This window comes from Vicia villosa, linkage group LG1, assembly GCF_029867415.1.
Source record: "Vicia villosa cultivar HV-30 ecotype Madison, WI linkage group LG1, Vvil1.0, whole genome shotgun sequence".
NCBI classification, from domain to species: domain Eukaryota; kingdom Viridiplantae; phylum Streptophyta; class Magnoliopsida; order Fabales; family Fabaceae; genus Vicia; species Vicia villosa.
The window spans coordinates 166,029,175-166,052,180 of record NC_081180.1 but is presented as its reverse complement, the minus strand read 5'-3'; positions in this window follow the sequence as shown (position 1 = coordinate 166,052,180).

Genomic DNA, 23,006 nt, shown 5'->3' with positions numbered 1-23,006 from the left:
TAGCAGAGACTCAGCACTGCACAAAAATCAGGTACGCTTAACTGTCTCCTACACAAACAGTCCCTGATTAGGGTTTATTGTTTTTTCAGGAGAAACAAGTTTTTGAGACCTCAAATGGATTTCATGGTCCTCCATATATCTCAAAGTACCATCATACAAATTTTCAGATTTCAATTCACTCAGACGCACCGTCAACAGCTCAAACAGTCAACAGACGACCCGTTTGACCAAAAAAGTCAACAGACAGTCAAAAATGAAATTTTTTGTCAACATCCATATTTTGTCAAAGGATTCATCATTTGATCATTGGATGATCATAATTCATCAAGGAAAGATCAAAAATCAACAAAACCCTAAGATTCAAAATTAGGGTTTTCTCCTAAAAAGTCAACTGAACTTTGACTGGTCATAACTCTCTCATCCTTCATCCAAAAAATTCAAACCAAAGCTCATTTTGAAGGAAATTCAATTATCTTTCAAATGCAATTGGTCCCATGGTCATTAGGTTCACCATTTGAAAAATATGAACCAAGACATTACAGGTCATTTTCAAAGTCAACAAAAAGACACTTTTTTCAAAAGGACACACAAGGAGCATCAAAAATCATTTTGACATGAGACCAAAGACATTAGTTAGAGGACTCTTTGAGGTTTCCAAAAAGTGCAAGATCTCCTTCATATGAGAAAAACTGAGGGATTTACACCTTGTTGAAGTTGGCTAAATTTTGGGAAAATGCATAAAACCAACATTGCTCAAAAATGTATTTTTTCCAAATGGGACCAAGTTTTCATAGTTCAAACATGTTTGCCATGATATTATGGGCCTCCCACGACCAAGACAAAGCCCACACCATTTTTATCCTATTTTAAGATTAAATGAAAATGGAAAATGGAAGGATAATGGATAGCTTAGTTTCTAAGCATGAGTCATCCAAGAATCTTTAATTTTCTGCAGAAGATTGAGGTACAAGGCAAGAGCATTGAAGAGAAGCAAGACTTGGTCAACAATTCAAAGGTTTTAATATAAAAAAATCAAGAATTCAACAAAGGCAACCGAAGGCTTCTTGGCTTCAATTCTAAGCACAACATAGCTTATAAATAGCTTAGAGTACTTCACAAAGAAAAAACGAATTCAGAACAGAATTTATGCTTGTAACCCTACTTGTAATCACTTAAAATTTTCAAAGAAATTCCAAATTCGAATTTTGAATTCAAGTCAGTTTCAATACAAACTAAACATTCAAACACCTTCCTCAAGTATCACTGAAACTATTCCAATCAGTTTCAAGCCTTGAAACACTCAGAATCGTCCACGACACCTCACGGTTTGCTCGAACTAAAACTTACAAAAATCTCATCACACATGCATGATTAGCAAGATGTAGATTCATATTTAAGTTTAGTTTGAGGTCCTAATCATTTCTGGAAACTTAATTGAAGTTTGGACACCTATACGAAGAACCACCATTTTAGGGTTCTTACTTTTAAATTTAGGGCTTTACGATCCATGCAAAATTATAAACTCTAAATAGTACCATTAAACTCACGTGAACAAGACGAACCAAACCATGGCATCGCGCCAAATTTATATTGATGTTTGCTTGCATTCGCTATTTTCAACAGGTGTAAAAGGTTGGAGTTTTTACACCACCTACAAATGAAAGGTGTAAAAGATCCATCCTGGGGAAGAAGATGATGCGTGGCGTCCTCTGATTGGCTGGAGGGCGCGCGCGTGTTTTTTAAACTGACCTTGGATTCAGTGTTTTGCAGGTGTGTCACGTGCTATGGTCCCTCATGCTTTTCACCATCTGATCCATCCATCTCTCAATCCAACGCATCAAAACACTCATCCTTACCATGGACTTCATTTAATTTCCACATCTGATTACTATCTTTTTATTTTCTATTTTATTTTAATTTCTTTGTTAAATTAATTAAAAATAGTTTTAAAAATCCAAAAAATACACAAAAAATATTTTTAAGTTTCTAAAATAATATTTTATTTTCTGATATAAAAATATTTTATTTTTCTTCATAATTTAAATATTTTGCATAATTAATTAGTTTATATTTATATATTTGCTTTTTAATTATTTCAACCAATCAAAAAATCATAAAAAAAATTGTTCTTTATATTAAATATTGTTTATATATTATAAACTAATTTTGTACATATTTAGAATAATTTTCTCTTTAATTTTTAATTATTTGTATAATTATTTGTATAATTATGTATTAATTAACTTAATGATTTCAAAATCAAATTTCAAAAATCCCAAAAAAATTAGTTTTGTTTTAAAATTAATTAACAAGCATTTTGAACATATTTTGAACTTAATTTTTAGGTTTGAAATTTATTTTCATCTTTTTCCTCATTTTAATTTAATTAATCATGCATTAATTATAATTAAAAACAATCATAAAAAACCAAAAACACTTCTTTTATTTTCTTGCACTTTAAATTCCTAGATAAATGTATAGGTTGTCAAATTCATGTAAATAGCGTAGTTTACATTTCCTGCACAATCGATGTAATAGCGTAGATTTACTTTCCGCATTTTACATTTCCGCATTTTAAATTCCAGCACATATAAACTGCGTACATGCCAAAGATAAAATTGAACCGTTAGATCACTAACATCAAAGATAAAATATCCGAATCCAAACACAATCACACTTGCACCTCTTAGGGTAATCCCTTTCTCATTCTTTTCAAAATCAAAATCAAATTCTATTATTTCAAACGCAAAATCGAACTTTTGTTTATATCCGGTGAAAGGATAGATTTTTAAAGGAAATAGGATAAAGACCTTATAACTCAGGGTAGACCTCCTAATTTGCTTGCTCAAATGAAAACAAACAAATCTCTCATATATCATTGTTTTTCAAAATAAAACTTTCAAAAAGACAATACTTTGTATATATCCAAACAAGGATCATTACGAAGTTAACGCTCTTTTTTCCAAAGCATCTTTTCAAAGATAAAAACACTTTGTATACATCCGCACAAGGATCATTACAAATTCAATTTACAAAGGTATTTCAAACCACATACGAGCATTTCAGAGCAATTGAAAACAAGTGAGCTAAGCAAATTAAAGAGCCCATGGATAACCATGGATACAAAGGGTGCTAACACCTTCCCTTTGTATAACCTACCCCCTTACCCAGAATTTCTTAAAGGTCTTTTTTCTGTTTCTTTTATAAACCTTTCCTTAATTGGATAAAATAAAAGGTCGGTGGCGACTCTCTGATTTTCAAACACAAAAGCAGAAACAAAAAGAGTCAGTTCGCGTATCTCTCCGCGAGAGGTATGGAAAAAAAACCGAGCGCGCGACAGAACTGGCGACTCTGCTGGGGATACTTTCTAAAAACAAAATGTTTTCAAAAGGGGTTACCTTTAGAGAATAGATCATTCCGATGTTTTCAATTGTTTGACTTGATTGCTCTATTTTTCAAAGGATGTTTGGGTATTTTGCTTGTGTGAAAGATTCTAACCCGAATCTCGAGATACCTTAAGTATGTGACAATAGACCAAGAAAACTGTACGGCATGTACCGATACGGTTGATCTGGTAGTCACCGTTAGTGCGATACTTTGGTTTATACTGATGTCCCTTGAAAACGATCAAGGAGTATATTAGGCTTCTGAAATGTCATTAAACACTAATTTGTCTTAGAACCTTTTAGTTGAACTTGACTTGTGGCCTATTAAGTGACTAGCTTTGAAATTGATCGAAGTTAGTTATCCTCGAGGAATATTTTGATCGGCCGTCCGAGCGCCGTATTGAGATGTTACCTCCAAGGATCATAGAACCCGAATACTATTCTAGGACAGGTCTTAACCAACTCAACTTCAGTGGGGAGGGTATCACCCATGGACTTCATGCAAGCCTTTAAACTTAAGGCTATTGTTTGATTTGTTTTTGTGTGCCACATGTTTGACATCATAACATCATAAGCATCATAAGCATATCATTTTTTCACTAATTATTTCAAGGATCAAAGAGTTTACCTTTGTTATTGCAGGTAATGGCTCCCGCCACCAGAGACTACATCCGAATCAACATCTCAACGGTGCCATCTGAACTGAAAGACTTAGTATCAGAATTCCCCAGGAATGTTCAATTCACCAAAAAGCACGGTCACCTACTCCATTTGGTTACCTCAAAATTTGAAGAAGACATGATACGGGTCCTGTTCCAGTTCTTTGATCCCGAACATCATTGCTTCACCTTTTCTGATTACCAGTTAGTACCCACTTTGGAAGAGTTCTCTGAACTAATTGGATTACCTGTTCGATATCAATTAGAAAACAAAAGTTACCCAGCTTTTGAGGAGGTTGTGGCTCTTTTGATCTATGGGTTGGTTTTATTCCCTAATCCCGACCAATTCATAAGTGTGCACGTCATCAACCTTTTCCTAACCCGTAACCCGGTACCAACATTGCTGGGAGACATCCTACATTCTCTACACACTCGTACCATGAAGAAAATGTCATACCCCAATTTTTGACCTAAGATACCACCTCATATCATTGCATATGCATCATTTGCATCTCTAACAAAATTGCATAGCTTGTGTTTGCTACTTGTGACTCAGCAGGATTTAATCAGGAAATCACTCATCAGTACAAGTAACAATCAATTAGGGTTTTGTTCTCCCTTCATCTCAAAAGAATTATCTTCATCAACAATCAACATTTGGTCCTCAGAGATTCATTTCAACAAGCTCAAAGGCTCTGAACCAACCAGATTAGGGTTTTGACTGAAGATAGCATACTCCTGACTTCTGCTCAGGATTTGACCTAATGACTTGGGACATGACCTCAAGACCCCAAGTACATCATTTTGACCTAATCCATTGGCTCAAGACATCTCCTACACAAGGATTGATCAACAGTGAAATTGCAAATCCTCAGATTAGGGTTTTGAACTATCAGGGACCAAAATCAGGGATCACATTTGGGAAACCCTAAAAATCCCCAGGAAGTCAATCAAAGGTCTCAATCATCTTCAAATAATCCCTATGACAATATCCAATGAAAATTGTGTCTCAATTCAAGAACCACAGTCATCAATTTCATCAGGTCGACAATTAGGGTTTTTGACCTAATTCACTGAACAATTGACTTTTTAATCAGGACATGGTTCCACAACTCAAACTATGAGTCAATATCCTCTAATGCTTCAATGTGATCCATTCATACCATTCATTTGGTGAGGATAACCTGTTTCATTTGAAATCTCCAGAAACGCGATTCGTCTGAAAAAGTCAACTGCACAAGATCACCATTGACTTTTGGGAAATTTTGGTCAACCGTGACTTTTGAAGTTTTGAATCATCAATATATGATATATGAAGTCATTTGATCAAGAAAAATCAAGAAAATCAATCAAGAATCAAAAAGTCAAAAGTTTGACTTTCCATACTTAGAAAATTTTCTAAGTGTTTTTCAATGGTTTTTTCCAAACTTTGGAAGGGAATTTCTCAAAATTTCACCTACAAACTGAAAAAAACTTCCAACATGAAAGTTGTAGATTTTGATCCAATGAACAACTTTGTCACATATAATTTTTTTCCATAAGATCAACCATTTAAGAGATATGGTGCTTCAAAGTTGGCATCTTTGGAAAATTTCACTTAAAACTTCATTTTCTTCAAAGTTCATGGATCTTTTTCACCCATTTCCTTAAAGGTCTTGAGGAAACTTCCAACTAGGGTTTTGAAGTACACAACATGAGCTTTCCAAAATGTCCAAGAGCATGAAAAAACATGGAGTGTAGCTATGGTTTTGAATTTTGCCATTAGAGACCATTATGCATGAAATTACAAGCCATTTTTACCAAAGTTATGCACTATTCTACCAAATGATCCAATTGATGACACATAGAGGCAATAATTGAAAGATATTTCTGATTTGAGATCAGAATGGAAAGAGATAAGAAGCTTAGAGAAATAACCATGGTTTAGTTACTTTTAACCATATGCATTAAATGTGAAAGATTCCTTTCTATCACTTAAGCCAAATCATCAAACTTTGAAGCAAGTTGCAAAACTCTGAGTTCAGACTCTTTGGCCTATAAATAGAGGTCCTTACTTCATTGCAAATCACACCAAAACCTCACAAATTATAGGTTTTCTCTTTCTTTCTTGAATTGCAAGTTTCTTAAGTTTCAAAGAGGTAGAAATCCCAACCTCTAAACCCTTGAAGTTCTGGCCAAAGTAATGATTCTAACATCTCATAAACATCATATGGGATGTGTTTGAATCACTCATACACCCAAAAACACCTCAAATCTCAGAATCATCATCTCACTTCTCAAATATGCATAACCTAAGCCTTATCATGCCAAAATCAATTCCAGGTCATTTCTGTCCAAACTAACACTTCAAACACCATCCATATACTTCATATGAACTATACAAACACTCATCATCAACCTGAAACATCAGAATCATCAAGCTCGATTCTCACTTGCTCCTACTGCAGATCGGGTACCATCAACTGCTCCAGGGGTTTTCAATTCATTCCAAGCATCCAGACACCTTCCATAAGGTCCATTGAAGCTATCCAGATCATCAAGCAACTTCTGTAACACCCCTATTGCAAAATTCAATTCTCAGGTGGCCGTTTTAGAAGGTAAGCTCTCTTGAACTTCAAACTCTATCATACATGCATCATAAATGAAAAACTGGTTTACCATCATGTTTCTGCATATGTATGGATCATTAACCCTCAATCAATTGCAACTCATCATGCACACACACGATTTCAGATTGAAACTCAGAATTAGGGTTCTTCGTGTTCATCAGAAAATTGATAGCCTTAGAGTTAAAATAAATGCAATTAAATGATACCATTGTGTTCCTTATGGAAAATCGAGCAAGTTAGGCTATTCACTTGATCCAAACAATTCAGTTTTCAGAATTTTCAAATTCAATTTGGGGGTTGTGTTCTTGGCGCCAAATTTTGAAACTGAACTTAGGAACTTGATTCAAAATATATTTAATTCATTGCAAGAGATTAACAGACCACGCGCGTGGTCTGGTTGGTTAAGTTTTTGAGTTGTGAGAGAGAGGGCGCGAGTTCAACACTCATGGGGGCCAAAACATTTTTTTATCACTATTTTCTTTCAATTTTTTTTTTACACAACTTTAATTAATTCATTGACCAATCAAATTAACTCATTTTTATTTCATTTTTTACACATCTTTTATTTAATATACATATTTTAACAATATCAAAAAAAATCATAAAAAAGGATTTATTTAATATGCTTTTAATTAGGTTTAAAATGATACATTTTTAAGTGTTTTTAAATACTTTAAATATTGTTTTTTCATTTAATTTTTAACCTAATCACTTGTAAATATTTTTTGTGATCAAACCCTAATCATTTAGGTCTTAATTAAGCATTAAAACTTGTTTTAACTTAATTAAGTTGACTTTTGTCAAAATTCAAATCGTTTTAAGACGAGCGATCGCGATTCTTTTTCAAAACGATAAACCACTTCTTTTTGATTAAATCCTTTTGACTAATCAATCAATTTTCAAAACGAAGTGGGGCCTCTCGAATATTAGAGAGTGTAAGTCCCATTTCTTTTCTTTTTGTACAGTTTCCAAAACAATAAAACTTCAAAGAAACAAAACTTTCCAAAAATACCATGGGCCTCCATGTAGGTATAAGTCCCAAGCCCCTTTTGTACATACCCATTCCTGTACATGAAATTAGGTATTTCATTGTACACACACCTTTGTACATATCTCGATCAATTAAAACTCCAAAAAAACAAAAATGAAGGTTTCTTTAAATCTTCCCAAAAATATCATGGGCCTCCATGTAGGTATAAGTCCCAAGCCCCTTTGTAAATACCTGTTTACATAGCTTTGAATAAACTCAAGTGGACCTCTCCCCGAGTGTGAGTCCCGAGCCCTGTGTATACAAATGGATCATGCTTACAGGTATATTTCCTTCATAAACTCCATTATATACACACACTTTGTCATATATATGTATAATTGTTCATACCTGTTCATGTTTGTTCATACTTGTTCATGTTTGTTCATATGTGTGATATGTGTGCTTGTTCAACTTAGTACAACACTAGGTTACCCATAGCCTCCTATTGGGCTTCGTGCAAAGAATCTCCCTAGTTTAGGTTAGGACATAGAGTATGGTTTCCCGGTGAAATCGCTCTAAGAGCTCAAACCAACTATACCATGCCTCCCCTTGGGCTTTGTACAAACGAGTGACCCTCCCATAGCCTCCTCTTGGGCTTACAATGCAAGGACCCTGGATTGTCCCTCCCATAGCCTCCTCTTGGGCTTACAATGCAAGGACCCTCGGATAGCCTCCTCTTGGGCTTCGTACAAGGACCCACGGGCTTCTTATAAGCATCCCTAATATCCAAATCAAATACCCTAGGAGATTAGACATTTATCATCTCTATGATAGGAGTATCTCTTCTATATCATCACAAACAATCAATCAATCAAACTTTTTTGCCACAAGGCTGGCTAATCAATCAAACTTCTTTTTGCCACAAGGCTGGCTAATCAATCAAACCGTTTTGCCACCGTACTGGCTGATTAATCAAAGTTTTTGTCACAAGGCTGACTTCATTGAAACTTTTGCCACGAGGCTGGCTGATTAATCAAAACTTTTTGTCACAAGGCTGACTTCATTGAAAATTTTTGCCACAAGGCTGGTTAAACAAAAAAAACATCTTTATCATTCTAAGCGCCATAAGTGGCACAGCCCAGGGCTTATAATGAAAAGATTTTCAAACAAAAAATCAAACAGATGTATGTGATGATATAGATTAGATACATCGAACATTTAGATGACATTTGTCTCTTATCCTTTGCTTCCACTAGCATAAGTGGGAACTACGATTGCTCTGACTTTCTCAACATCCCTTTGAGAATACGTAGGCACAAGGTCGTATCTTTGGCGAGCAAAACTTCTCTCTCAAACCACTCAAACCTTAGCACCCGTAGACCCCGAGCTACAGATGCTCTGATTCCCTCTAAGGGATATGTATGCAGAGGATCGCGATGATCTTTGCGAGCATAATCAAACAAACACCTTAGGTCCCACCTCTTTCTCACAAGAACCTCCACCATAACAAGAATGGAATAAACAAAACAAAGAAACCTATAGAGTACTATAGATACGTTGGGTGCTAATACCTTCCCTTCGTATAACCAACCCTCTTACCCAAGATCTCTCCCCCCACTTTTAGGTTATTGCAGCTTTTTTCCTTTTCCTCTTTTGGAAACAATAAAAAGTTTGTTCGGTACAAAAGAAAAATCATTTTTTGAGCACTCGAGCCCAAAGAAGGCATCAGGTGTCTCATCCCGAAAAAAGACAACGATTTTTCGCCCGCGACAGAAAAATGGCGACTTCACTGGGGACCATCTTTTTATTGTTTCCAAAGAAAGGGTTATTTCTATTTGTTTTGTTTTTATTTTGTTCTTGTTTGGTTCTTTGGTTCTGTTACTTGTGTGGTTCTGTTACAAGTGATACATTATGGACAAATCCTAACCCGGATTAAGTACACATAAGAATTAGGTGGAGGGTATAGTCATGTGCAGGCGCACGTGAGAATCCTTCCGCTCAGTGGAGGTTCCTTGTTTGTAATATATGTTTAGCGAGTTAATTGCGAAGACATTATTGCTTTCATTGAACTGTAGAAGCTGAGTTGGCTGTAGAACCCCAACCCATCCTGGCCTTATTAGGTTGTGGTGCAGAAACTATTCAGGTGAAGACTTGGATTAGTTGTCATGCGGAGAACCACACTCAGACGAGTTTTTATTGAGAATATTGCTGGCTCATGAGTTTAATTGTGGAAAGCCGGTAATATCCGAAAGAAAAATGTAGACTCTGACGTATCAGTAGAACATGTTTTGCAGGTGATTAACTAGAACTATCCCATGTTTGGTTCTCTGACCTCATGCTCGTGACGCTGGACCTTTGAACCTGTGTGTACCATGTTTGTGTTACCATGTTTGTGTTGCCATGTTTACAGTACCATGTTTGCGTTACCATGTTCGCTTTACCATGTTTGAATATGTGGCATCCATGCATCCATGCATTCATACATCCATAAAAAAATAAAAAAAAATCTTTTTCCATAAAAACATGATTTTTTCCAAACAATTAGAGAATTTTCTTTGCAAACATTATAGGATTAGGTTTTGGAGTGGGTAAAAAGGCATACCAAGAGGTACGGTTTCAAAGAGCCTAATGTGGAAAGACTGAAAGAGTTAGCGTCTTTTGTACAAGATCCTTCTGATTTTAGGAAAAGCCATGGAAAGCTTTTGCCTATCTTGAACACTCATGTTGATGAAGGACTTCTCAAAACTCTGGTTCAGTTTTATGATCCCGTCTACCAGTGTTTTACCTTTCCAGACTATCAGTTGGTACCAACCTTGGAAGAATATGCCAATCTTTTGGGTATTCCTGTGTCTGACAAAATACCTTTCAATGGTTTGGAAGCCATTCCTAAGTCACCAGTCATTGCAACAGGTACCCACTTGAAGAAATCTGAAATAGAGAGTAATTGGACTACCAAAGGAAACCTTCCAGGTTTGCCTTCACAGTTTCTAATAAAGAGAGCCTTTGATTTCATCGAGACTGGTAGCATGATAGCTTTTGAAGCTGTACTAGCCTTGCTCATCTATGGGTTGGTTCTGTTTCCCAATATCGACGACTTTGTTGATATCAATGCCATAAAGGTCTTTTTGAATGGAAATCCCGTTCCGACTCTGCTTGGTGACATGTATTTCTCCGTCCATCATAGGAATCACCAAGGTGGTGGAATTATTGTATGTTGTGCACCTCTGTTGTTTAAATGGATTGTTTCACACTTACCTAAGTCTCCCATTTTCACGGAAAACCAAGAAGGTTTACGTTGGTCTCAAAGACTTATGTCTCTTACTAATAATGATATTCAGTGGTATACCTTGGCTCGCTGCGGTACAAAAACCATTGAAAGTTGTGGAGAATTCGCCAACGTACCCCTCATTGGTACACAAGGAGGAATTAATTACAATCCGGTCCTAGCCCGACGACATCTCGGGTATGCAAATTCAACTAAACCCATTGGCCCTACAGTGGAAAGCTACTTCTATCAGGAAGGAAATGATCCTCAAGGGTTGAAAACAAAAATGTGAAAGCCTGGTACGACATCCGATGGAAAGAAAAAGGTGAGATAAGGAACTTTATCGCTACGAACGCCTATACCTGTTGGGTGAAGAAAAGGGCAAAGGAGTTTCAAATGCCTTATGATTATGAAAAACCCATGTTCCCTGTGGTACCTCAACGACCCAACATTCCCGCTATGGAGGAATACCAAGACACTTTGACCAAGATGAGGATAGAAAAAGACGCTTGGGAAGAAAAGTTTCGAAGAACTGATGTGGAAAATAGAAAGTTGAAGAAAAGAGTGAAAGAACATGAAGAAACTCTCTATTATCAGGATGGATGGCTCATGAACAAAGATGAGAAGATCCGTCGGAAAGATGCCGCAATCAGAAGATACATCAAAGAAAGCAAGAAAAAGCTTGAAGGCTCAACAAGCAACGCTCCGATACCTGACAATTGGAAGAATGTGGTTGACAAGCTGAGAGCTGAAAAGGCCGAGTTGAAAGCTTACTATGGGAAAGAAATCATGAAGCTCAAGCTGCACAATGCATTTGGTTCTTCGTCTGATGAAGATGTTTAGGATTTGTTTAGATTTTCATGTATCATTTGATTCTGTAAGGAGCTACGCTCCAATGTTGTAACATTTCCCATTATCGCAATAAAAAAAATGAATGAATAAAAGATTTGTTTGTGTTCAAATGTTTGCAAGGAAATAATCTTTAAAATATTTGGAAAAAAATCATAAAATTTCTCTTTGCATACATCATTCTGCATATTGAGTCTGTTGTATAGAGTCTCATCTTTTGGATCTTTCTCCATTAGATCGTCAAGCTGTCGCGTCTCAAAGTTTCTCGACCGCGCTCGCAATCAGATCACAGATACAATACTCGTTCAAGCAGAAGAAGAATAATGGAACACTCTGAACAAGAGAATATTGAGCTCCGTGGTACGGTGACCACCCTTCAGGAAAAGTTGGAAAGTCTCACTACTCTGGTTGACTCCTTAATGGCCGCACAGAATCAGCCGCCGCCACCTAACAGTCAAGCAACGGTAACATCTGAAGTCACTACTCCAGTTTCTACAGTTGCATTCAACATTCCATCTTTCTCTATGCCAGAAGGTTGGGGCCCGCCTTTCAGCTTTGGTACAGGTTTCCGCCATAATTTCTCTGGGGTTCAAACAGCTACAACTGAAGCGCCTGCTGCACAAGGTTCGGCGTTTATTCCAAATCAGGGGGTAACATTTTCCCAAATCACTATGGCACTTTCTCAACCCACTATGACAGTTCCGACCCCTACGGTTCACACTGTTCCTTATGATGGCAATGAGATTTATCGTGATCAAGGTGATAGCACAAATCCGCGTAATCTTGTGGAAGATCTCCAAGAACAGTTCAACAAGATTCAATTGGAAGTCAAGGCTATTCGTGGGAAAGATTTGTTTGGAAAGAATGCCCAGGAGCTATGTTTGGTTCCCAGTGTACAAATACCGGCTAAGTTCAAGGTCCCTGACTTTGAAAAGTACAAAGGAAGTTCTTGTCCACAAAGTCATCTCGTGATGTATGCCAGAAAGATGTCTACTTATGCAGATTATCATCAGTTGCTCATCCATTACTTTCAAGACAGTTTGACTGGTGCCGCACTGAAGTGGTACACAGGTTTGGATAGCACCAATATTCGGACTTTCAATGACCTAGGCGAGGCCTTTGTCCGACAATACAAATACAACTCGGATATGGCTCCCGACAGAGATCAGCTCCGATCCATGGCTCAGAAAGACCATGAAGCTTTCAAAGAGTATGCCCAACGATGGAGAGAAACTGCTGCTCAGATTAATCCACCGTTAAAAGAGAAAGAGATGACAAAGATCTTCTTGAATACTCTCAGTCCGTTTTATTATGAACGCATGATTGCTAGTGCACCAAGCGATTTCACCCAAATGGTAAACATGGCGATGCGTCTAGAAGAAGGAGTCCGAACCGGACGTCTGACTAAAGAAGGTGGATCTTCGAGTGGAACCAAAAAGTTCGGAAGTGGTTTCCCAAAGAAGAAAGAACAAAGTGTTGACATGGTGTCCCAAGGGAAGCCAAAAGGAAACGTCAATCGTCGACAACAGATTGCTGCTATTGCGCCAGTCGTTAATACAACACCAAATCCGGGATTTACCCCGCAGTTTCAACAACAACAGCCTCGACAACAGGCTCAGCAGTTCAACAATAATCAGAATCGTGTGCAAAGAGCTCCACAGTTCGATCCGATTCCAATGACCTACACAGAATTGTACCCTGCGTTGATTGAAAAAGGTCTCGTTCAAACTAGAGCACCACCACCAGTACCTGAGAAACTCCCATGGTGGTACAAAGCAGAGGTCTCATGCCCTTATCATCAAGGAGCACCTGGCCATGATCTTGAGCATTGCATAGCTTTGAAATATGAAGTTCAGAGGTTGGTTAGATCTAATCTTCTCTCTTTCAGAAATTTGAATCCTAATGTGCAAGCAAATCCGCTGCCCAATCATGGAGGGCATGTTGTAAACATGGTGTATGGATGTCCTGGTCCATACCGAGTCTATAATATCAATTACTCAAGAGCCGATTTGGTACAAATGCACGCCACTCTCTGTCGAGGGCCGAGTTTTCGCCAGCATCAATACGGTTCCTGTAGCATATGTTGTGTAGATCCTCATGGATGTTCGATTGTGAGAAGAGATCTCCAAGTGCTGTTGGATAATGGTACTATTCAGATCTACAGAAATAGGGATGAAAATGAAGTTAACATGATAGGATGTTATCCGCATGAGCTTTTAGTCTCAGATATCAACTCGGAAATGCCTAAAGTTAACATCATCGTTCCTCATTTCAACCTGCCTGAGCGCATAGAAGTTACTTACAACAAGCCAAGGGTTCCTGTTGCTCCTTTGATCATTTGTCTACCTGGACCTGTTCCTTATGACTCTGACAAGGCAGTTCCATACAACTACAATGCAACAATGATAAAGAATGGACAAGAAGTTCCTTTACCAACTCTTTCATCTGTCGTGAACATCGCTGATGTGAGTCGAGTAACAAGAAGTGGACGTGTGTATACTCCACTACCTTCAAAGCAACCTGTTGCTCCTGCAGCCGGACAAAATCCTGTCAATACACCAGTAGGGAATCCTGAGGAAATTCCTGTCAGTAATACAAACACTGATGTTGGTCAATCCAGTGGAACCAATGTGAATTCTGACTTTGATGAAATTTTGAAACTTATCAAAAGAAGTGAATATAAGATTGTGGATCAGCTTATGCAGACTCCTTCAAAAATCTCAATACTTTCATTGCTTTTAAACTCAGAAGCCCACAGGGAAGCCCTGATGAAGGTCTTGGATCAAGCTTTTGTAGATCATGATGTGACTGTTGATCGCTTTGATGGGATAATAGCTAACATAACTGCTTGCAACAATTTAAGCTTCTGTGATGAAGAACTCCCCGAGGAGGGTAAAAATCACAATCTTGCTTTGCACATTTCTATGAACTGTCAGTCAGACTCTTTGTCCAATGTGTTGGTAGACACCGGATCTTCCTTGAATGTGATGCCAAAGACGACTCTTGGTCGCTTGTCTTACCAAGGAATGCCTATGAAGTTCAGTGGTGTAGTTGTCAAAGCATTTGATGGATCGCGAAAATCTGTTATTGGCGAAGTCAACCTTCCCATGACAATTGGTCCATATACATTTCAAATCACCTTCCAGGTCATGGACATTCAAGCTGCTTATAGCTGTCTGTTAGGACGGCCATGGATCCATGAAGCAGGGGCAGTAACTTCTACGCTCCACCAAAAGTTAAAATTTGTAACAAATGGAAAATTGGTAACAATAAGTGGAGAACAAGCCTTGATGGTGAGCCATTTATCCAATTTCTCTTTCATTAGTGCTGATGATGTGGAAGGAACACAGTTCCAAGGTCTCTCTTTAGAAGACGAATCTTCCAAGAAGAAAGCATCGATCTCTTCTTACAAAGAGGCAGTGAAAGTAGTAAAGGATGGAACTACCACTGGCTGGGGGCAAGTTGTGATCCCTACAAAGAATGAAACTAGAGCAGGTCTCGGATGTTCACCAACATTCTCAAACTGCACCAAGAAGGATGAAACCCTTCGTCCGATGAAAGAAACATTCATTAGTGGAGGATTCCTTAACCCAATTCCTCAAGAGGTTAATGTCCTTATCGAAGAATGCATCGAAGAAGGTCTCTCCGACGATGAAGAAGAATGGAAATGTTATCTCAATGACTCGGGATACATATCTCAGGAAGAACCATATCCTCCGTCACAGAAATCCAATGGCAAAGAAACTGAGCCTATTCCTGCAGAAATCTGGGACACTTTGGGACAACCAAGTGGAAAATTTGATTATATGGTGAAATATACTGCGCCTGAAAGTTCAAAGATTGCGATTAAGGATATCCAACCAACTGGATGGGGAGATTCCTTTGAATATAATAGTCAATCGGAAGAGGCTTACCAATGCTCTTAATTTTCTCAGCAGCCTGAAATTACTGAAGATTTCAACTTCAATGCATCTGCCAAGATTAACAATCCTGACGATGGTTATTATCACATAAATGCCATTTTTGAAGATGAAGGGGAAGATGGTCCCGCAACTGACTCGGAAAGTGTCGCTGACAATGAGTCTCTTCATCCTGAAGACTGGGAAATACACCCTGCAAATTCTGAAGATTGTGATTCGTCTTATGCTCTTCAAGAAGTAGAAGAAGACCGTTTCAACTCTACAAAGAACAAGGTTGACAAACCAGGACCTTCAAATCCTGCTCGACCAGCGGTTAATGTCATTGCTGAAGATAATTCTGAGGGGAATTTTCCTGAATACATAATACACAGAGGAGTTCGTTGCTACTGGAAGGCTGTCGACGTTCCGAATGTTGTTCGCCGCTCAAAGTAATCACCTCGCTGTTAGTTTGACCTCCTGCCTTGCCCAAAGCAGAGAGATGTTTTATAGGGCTTTGCTTTTAAATGTTCCGCCCAAATAACTTTGTGTATAGGGCTTTGTTTTAAAAGTTTCCCTCTTTGTCCTGCCCAAGACAAATGAGTTTGTGTTTAGGGCTTTGTTTCAAAAATGAATCATAAATAAAGTGTCATTTTGAATTCCCTACATTATATGTTTTATTTTTTGCTTTTTTTTCTGGAAATGGTAATCCTAAAAAACCATAAAAAAAAAAACTTTTTCAAAAAAATCTGCATACACTCCTGCATTCATAAATTTTCTGAAATAAATATAAATCACATGTGCAGATTTACTATTAAACCCATTGAATGCAATAACCCTATGCCCTCTCCCAACTTTGAGTTTCCTGTGTTCGAAGCCGAAGAAGAGGAAGAAGAGGAGATCCCGGACGAGATCTCTCGATTACTTAAGCACGAGGAAAGAGCCATTCTGCCTCACAAAGAGCCTTTAGAAAAGATCAACTTGGGTTCTGAAGAAGACAAAAAAGAAGTGACCATTGGATCGCTGCTTGATGCTGATGTCAAGAGTAAGTTGACAGACCTTCTCAAAGAATATGTTGACGTGTTTGCCTGGTCCTACCAAGACATGCCTGGGTTGGATACCAATATTGTTCAGCATTACTTGCCATTGAAGCCAGAATGTCCGCCGGTTAAGCAGAAATTGCGAAGGACTCACCCTGATATGGCTAACAAGATTAAAGTGGAAGTTCAAAAACAGCTCGACGCAGGTTTTCTTGTCACCTCGGAGTATCCTCAATGGTTGGCCAACATAGTGCCAGTTCCGAAGAAATATGGCAAAGTCAGAATGTGTGTTGACTACCGTGATTTGAACAAGGCCAGTCCAAAAGATGATTTTCCATTACCACATATCGACATGCTGGTTGATAACACCGCTAAGTTCAAACGTCTTTTCCTTCATGGACGGGTTCTCCGGTTATAATCAGATCAAGATGGCTCCTGAAGACATGGAGAAGACATCTTTCATCACCCCATGGGGTACATTTTGCTACAAAGTGATGTCGTTTGGATTAAAGAATGCAGGCGCAACTTACCAAAGGGCAATGACTACTCTCTTTCATGACATGATGCACAAAGAAATTGAAGTTTATGTGGACGACATGATAGCCAAGTCCAGCACAGAAGAAGAACATATTGAATACCTTTTGAAGTTGTTTCAACGACTAAGGAAATATCAGCTTCGCTTGAATCCTAACAAATGTACTTTTGGGGTTAGATCTGGAAAACTCTTGGGTTTCATTGTCAGCCAAAGAGGTATTGAAGTAGATCCCGACAAAGTCAGAGCTATTCAAGATATGCCTGCACCAAAGACTGAAAAGCAAGTAAGAGGATTTCTCGGACGATTGAACTATATCTCCAGATTCATCTCTCAAATGACTGCTACTTGTGGGCCAATTTTCAAGCTTCTCCGCAAAGATCAAGGGGTTGTATGGACTGAAGATTGCCAGAAAGCGTTTGACAGCATCAAGGAATACCTGTTAGAACCACCAATATTGATTCCTCCAGTTGAAGGAAGACCATTAATCATGTACCTTACTGTGTTGGAAGAATCCATAGGTTGTATGCTTGGACAACAAGATGAAACCGGTAAGAAGGAACATGCCATCTATTACTTGAGTAAGAAATTCACAGACTGTGAGTCTCGTTACTCCATGCTCGAAAAAACATGTTGTGCTTTGGCTTGGGCTTCAAAACGTCTCCGCCAGTACATGATCAACAATACTACTTGGTTAATCTCCAAAATGGATCCGATCAAGTATGTCTTTGAAAAGCCTGCCTTAACAGGAAGGATTGCCCGATGGCAAATGCTGCTATCCGAATATGACATTGAATATCGTGCTCAAAAAGCGGTCAAAGGAAGCATTCTCGCCGATCACTTGGCGCATAAACCAATTAATGAATATCAATCTCTCAAATTTGACTTTCCTGACGAAGATGTCTTGTACTTGAAGATGAAAGATTGTGATGAACCGTTACCAGAAGAAGGTCCTGAGCCCGGATCAAGATGGGGCCTAATTTTCGATGGAGCAGTAAACGCTTTTGGCAATGGAATTGGGGCAATCATCATCACTCCCAAGGGTACTCATATCCCATTCTCCGCCAGATTGCTATTTGATTGCACCAACAACATCGCAGAATATGAAGCTTGTATCATGGGTCTCGAAGAAGCCATTGATTTAAGGATCAAGATCCTAGACATATATGGAGATTCAGCCCTCGTGATCAACCAAATCAAAGACAAATGGGAAACTTACCACCCTGGCTTGATTCCCTACAGAGATTATGCAAGATGTCTGTTGACTTTCTTCAACAAGGTTGAATTGCATCATATACCTCGAGATCAGAATCGAATGGCAGACGCCTTGGCTACTCTATCTTCCATGTTCAAAGTCAGTCACTGGAATGATGTGCCTAAAGTCAGAATCACGCGCCTTGAAAGGCCTGCCTATGTGTTTGCAACTGAAGCAGTCATCGATGATAAACCGTGGTTCCACGACATCAAACGCTTCCTTCAAACTCAAGAGTACCCGCTTGGAGCATCAAACAAAGATAAGAAAACTCTAAGGAGGCTTTCTGGCAGTTTCTTCCTGAACAGAGATGTGCTATACAAAAGAAACTTCGACATGGTTTTGCTCAGATGCGTGGATAGACACGAAGCAGACATGTTAATGCATGAAGTGCATGAAGGGTCCTTTGGAACTCATTCAAACGGGAATGTAATGTCCAAAAAGATCTTAAGAGCAGGATACTATTGGTTGACAATGGAATCAGACTGTTACAAACACGTGAAAAGGTGTCACAAGTGCCAGATCTACGCAGATAAGATCCATGTGCCACCGACTCTACTCAACGTTCTCTCATCTCCATGGCCTTTCTCCATGTGGGGTATTGACATGATTGGAATGATCGAGCCAAAAGCTTCAAACGGTCATCGTTTCATCTTAGTGGCAATTGATTACTTCACCAAATGGGTCGAAGCAGCATCTTACGCCAATGTTACAAGACAAGTGGTTGTGAGGTTCATCAAGAACAACATCATTTGCCGATATGGTGTTCCCAGCAAGATCATTACTGACAATGGTTCAAACTTGAACAACAAGATGATGAAAGAATTATGTGAGGAATTCAAAATTGAGCATCATAACTCTTCTCCTTACAGACCAAAAATGAACGGCGCCGTCGAAGCTGCCAACAAGAACATTAAGAAGATCGTCCAGAAAATGGTCGTCACTTACAAAGACTGGCACAAAATGCTGCCATTTGCTTTACATGGGTACCGTACTTCAGTGCGTACTTCAACAGGGGCAACTCCCTTTTCTCTAGTATACGGCATGGAAGTTGTGCTCCCCGTAGAAGTTGAAATCCCATCAATGAGAGTCCTCATGGAGACTAAGTTATCAGAGGCTGAATGGTGTCAAAGCAGATACGATCAGTTGAATTTAATCGAAGAGAAACGTATGACTGCTCTATGCCATGGACAGTTATACCAAGCAAGGATGAAACAAGCCTTCAACAAAAAGGTTCGACCTCGTGAATTTCGAGAAGGCGACCTCGTGCTTAAAAAGATCTTGTCTTTTCAACCAGATTCTAGGGGCAAATGGTCTCCTAATTACGAAGGCCCGTATGTTGTCAAAAGAACATTTTCTGGCGGCGCAATGACTCTTACAACCATGGATGGTGATGAACTCCCACATCCTGTGAATGCTGATGCAGTCAAGAAATACTTTGTCTAAAAAAAATACAAAAGAACAGCTCGGTAAGTTGAAAACCCGCAAAGGGCGACTTAGGCAAAAATGAGCGTCTCGGTGGACTGAAAACCCGAAAGGGCGGTCCAGGCAAAAATTAGAGACAATAAACAGAAAAAAATTCATCCTGGTAGATTGAAAACCTGAAAGGGCAATCTAGGCAAAAATTAGGGATTTATGACAAAGTAACTGCATCAGTCCATACTTCGTCACCTGAATCGTCTTTTCCATCAAAGGATCTACGATCAAATCATCGCCAATCTGAAGCGACAAACACAGTTGGAACTCAAAGTTGTAAGGGAATAGTGGTTATTGCTTTTAATGTAGCCTTTTCCGCATAATTACCATTTCCAACTTTTGTAAATACTCCATGGAATCACGCCTTTAGCTGATTACCATCCTATTAAATAAATTTGAGCCTTGTGCCCATTTGTTGCAATCTCTAATTTCTTTTAGCTTGCAAAATGACGCTTTAATCGTGTTATTCACTTTTGAAAAAAAAATGAAAAAAAAAGTTTTAAATGAATTTACTTCACTTTTTCAAAATAAAAGCGAAATTTTCCTTTGAGTTGTGAACAACAGAAGGAACATCAACAGCTATCTCCATAGGATGAATCAAAGATTATGATAGGAAAAGTTCTTCTATCCCCAGTGAAGAAGCTCTTTTATCCCCAGTGAAGAAGATTTTCCATCTCCAGTGAGGAGGTTCTTTCATCTCAATAAGAAAAGATGCTCATCTTCCCCAGAGAAGTTTAAAGCACGCAACACCATTCATCACCTGTGTTATCTACACCGTGTTGAAGAACATTTGCCAAGTATCTGGTTATATTGCGACGTTGGTCCTTCTCCAGTATATACTTCATTGTCTGTCAGTTTCGTCAGCATGCATGCTACATTCATGACATTCATCATTCATACATATTTGCATCATTTATGCATTCTTGCATTTTTCAATGTTTGCTTCAATAATCACTTGTTCAGGATATATCTATCCCAAAAAAAGAAAAAGGAAGAGAAAGAAAAAAGAAGAAAGAAAAGAAAAAAGAAACAAGTATGGGCGTGTCATCTCTCCAGTAGGTTGTCACCCATAAGCAGAAATAACATCCTTTCTTTCTCCAGTTCCCCACTGAGATCATTCCTCGTGGAAGAAGGTTGCTTTAGTTTCTCCTCTCAAAACAAAGGAGAAAATCCCCATTCGAGTTCATTCCTCATGGGTACAAAGTCTTGTTTGACTGTTTCTTTCCAATTCATTCTTGGTTAGAACCCTGTCTTTACCAAAGATTCAAATTCCGATTCCTCAAACAGAGTCGTGAAAAATAGAACCATAAACAATAGCCTCATCATTTGAGCAGTTTATATTTCTTTCAAAAAATTTCCTCTCAAGGAAATCAATCATGAAGATCATTTGACGATCAGGGCCTTATTACTGTTCACAAGGCTGAATAACCAGTAATTCCCCTAGCAAAGTCTCCAGGATCATTTTGTCACTTGGCTGATAATTGATCATGTCTTCAAAACCACTATCACAAGGCTGGTAGTCGGTAACCTTTTGTTCTGGTTATATTATTTAACATGTCTATCACAAGGCTGATAGTCGGTAATATTAACCGAACCTTTGAAACTCTTTTTACCTTGTCAAGTCTGTCACCATGCTGATAGTCGGTAATACGGTTTCACACCTTTCACCTTCGCATTATTAAACAAGTCTATCCCCATGCTGATAGTCGATAATGTCGATAGGTAAGCTTTTCTTACAAAGCTATCATTCCCCGGTGAAGCATACACTTGCTTTCCCGAAAAAAAGAAAAAAACGGATTCTCTTCCTAAAACGGATTGAGATATCCTTCCCGATCTCTTGTCCCCAGTGGAGTCAGTTCTTGATATCCCTCGGTAAAGATATCCTTGCATCATTCGCAATTTTGGTATCTTAGGTCCAAAATTCGCGTCTTCTGATATTTAAGTCTCTTCCACCCTATCAAAACGAAGATCTTCAATCTTCATGTCTCAGGTTAAAGAAACTTAAATAGGGGCATCTGTCATACCCCAATTTTTGACCTAAGATACCACCTCATATCATTGTATATGCATCATTTGCATCTCTAACAAAATTGCATAGCTTGTGTTTGCTACTTGTGACTCAGCAGGATTTAATCAGGAAATCACTCATCAGTACAAGTAACAATCAATTAGGGTTTTGTTATCCCTTCATCTCAAAAGAATTATCTTCATCAACAATCAACATTTGGTCCTCAGAGATTCATTTCAACAAGCTCAAAGGCTCTGAACCAACCAGATTAGGGTTTTGACTGAAGATAGCATACTCCTGACTTCTGCTCAGGATTTGACCTAATGACTTGGGACATGACCTCAAGACCCCAAGTACATCATTTTGACCTAATCCATTGGCTCAAGACATCTCCTACACAAGGATTGATCAATAGTGAAATTGCAAATCCTCAGATTAGGGTTTTGAACTATCAGGGACCAAAATCAGGGATCACATTTGGGAAACCCTAAAAATCCCCAGGAAGTCAATCAAAGGTCTCAATCATCTTCAAATAATCCCTATGACAATATCCAATGAAAATTTTGTCTCAATTCAAGAACCACAGTCATCAATTTCATCAGGTCGACAATTAGGGTTTTTGACCTAATTCACTGAACAATTGACTTTTTAATCAGGACATGGTGCCACAACTCAAACTATGAGTCAATATCCTCTAATGCTTCAATGTGATCCATTCATACCATTCATTTGGTGAGGATAACCTGTTTCATTTGAAATCTCCAGAAACGCGATTCGTCTGAAAAAGTCAACTGCACAAGATCACCATTGACTTTTGGGAAATTTTGGTCAACCATGACTTTTGAAGTTTTGAATCATCAATATATGATATATGAAGTCATTTGATCAAGAAAAATCAAGAAAATCAATCAAGAATCAAAAAGTCAAAAGTTTGACTTTCCATACTTAGAAAATTTTCTAAGTGTTTTTCAATGGTTTTTTCCAAACTTTGGAAGGGAATTTCTCAAAATTTCACCTACAAACTGAAAAAAACTTCCAACATGAAAGTTGTAGATTTTGATCCA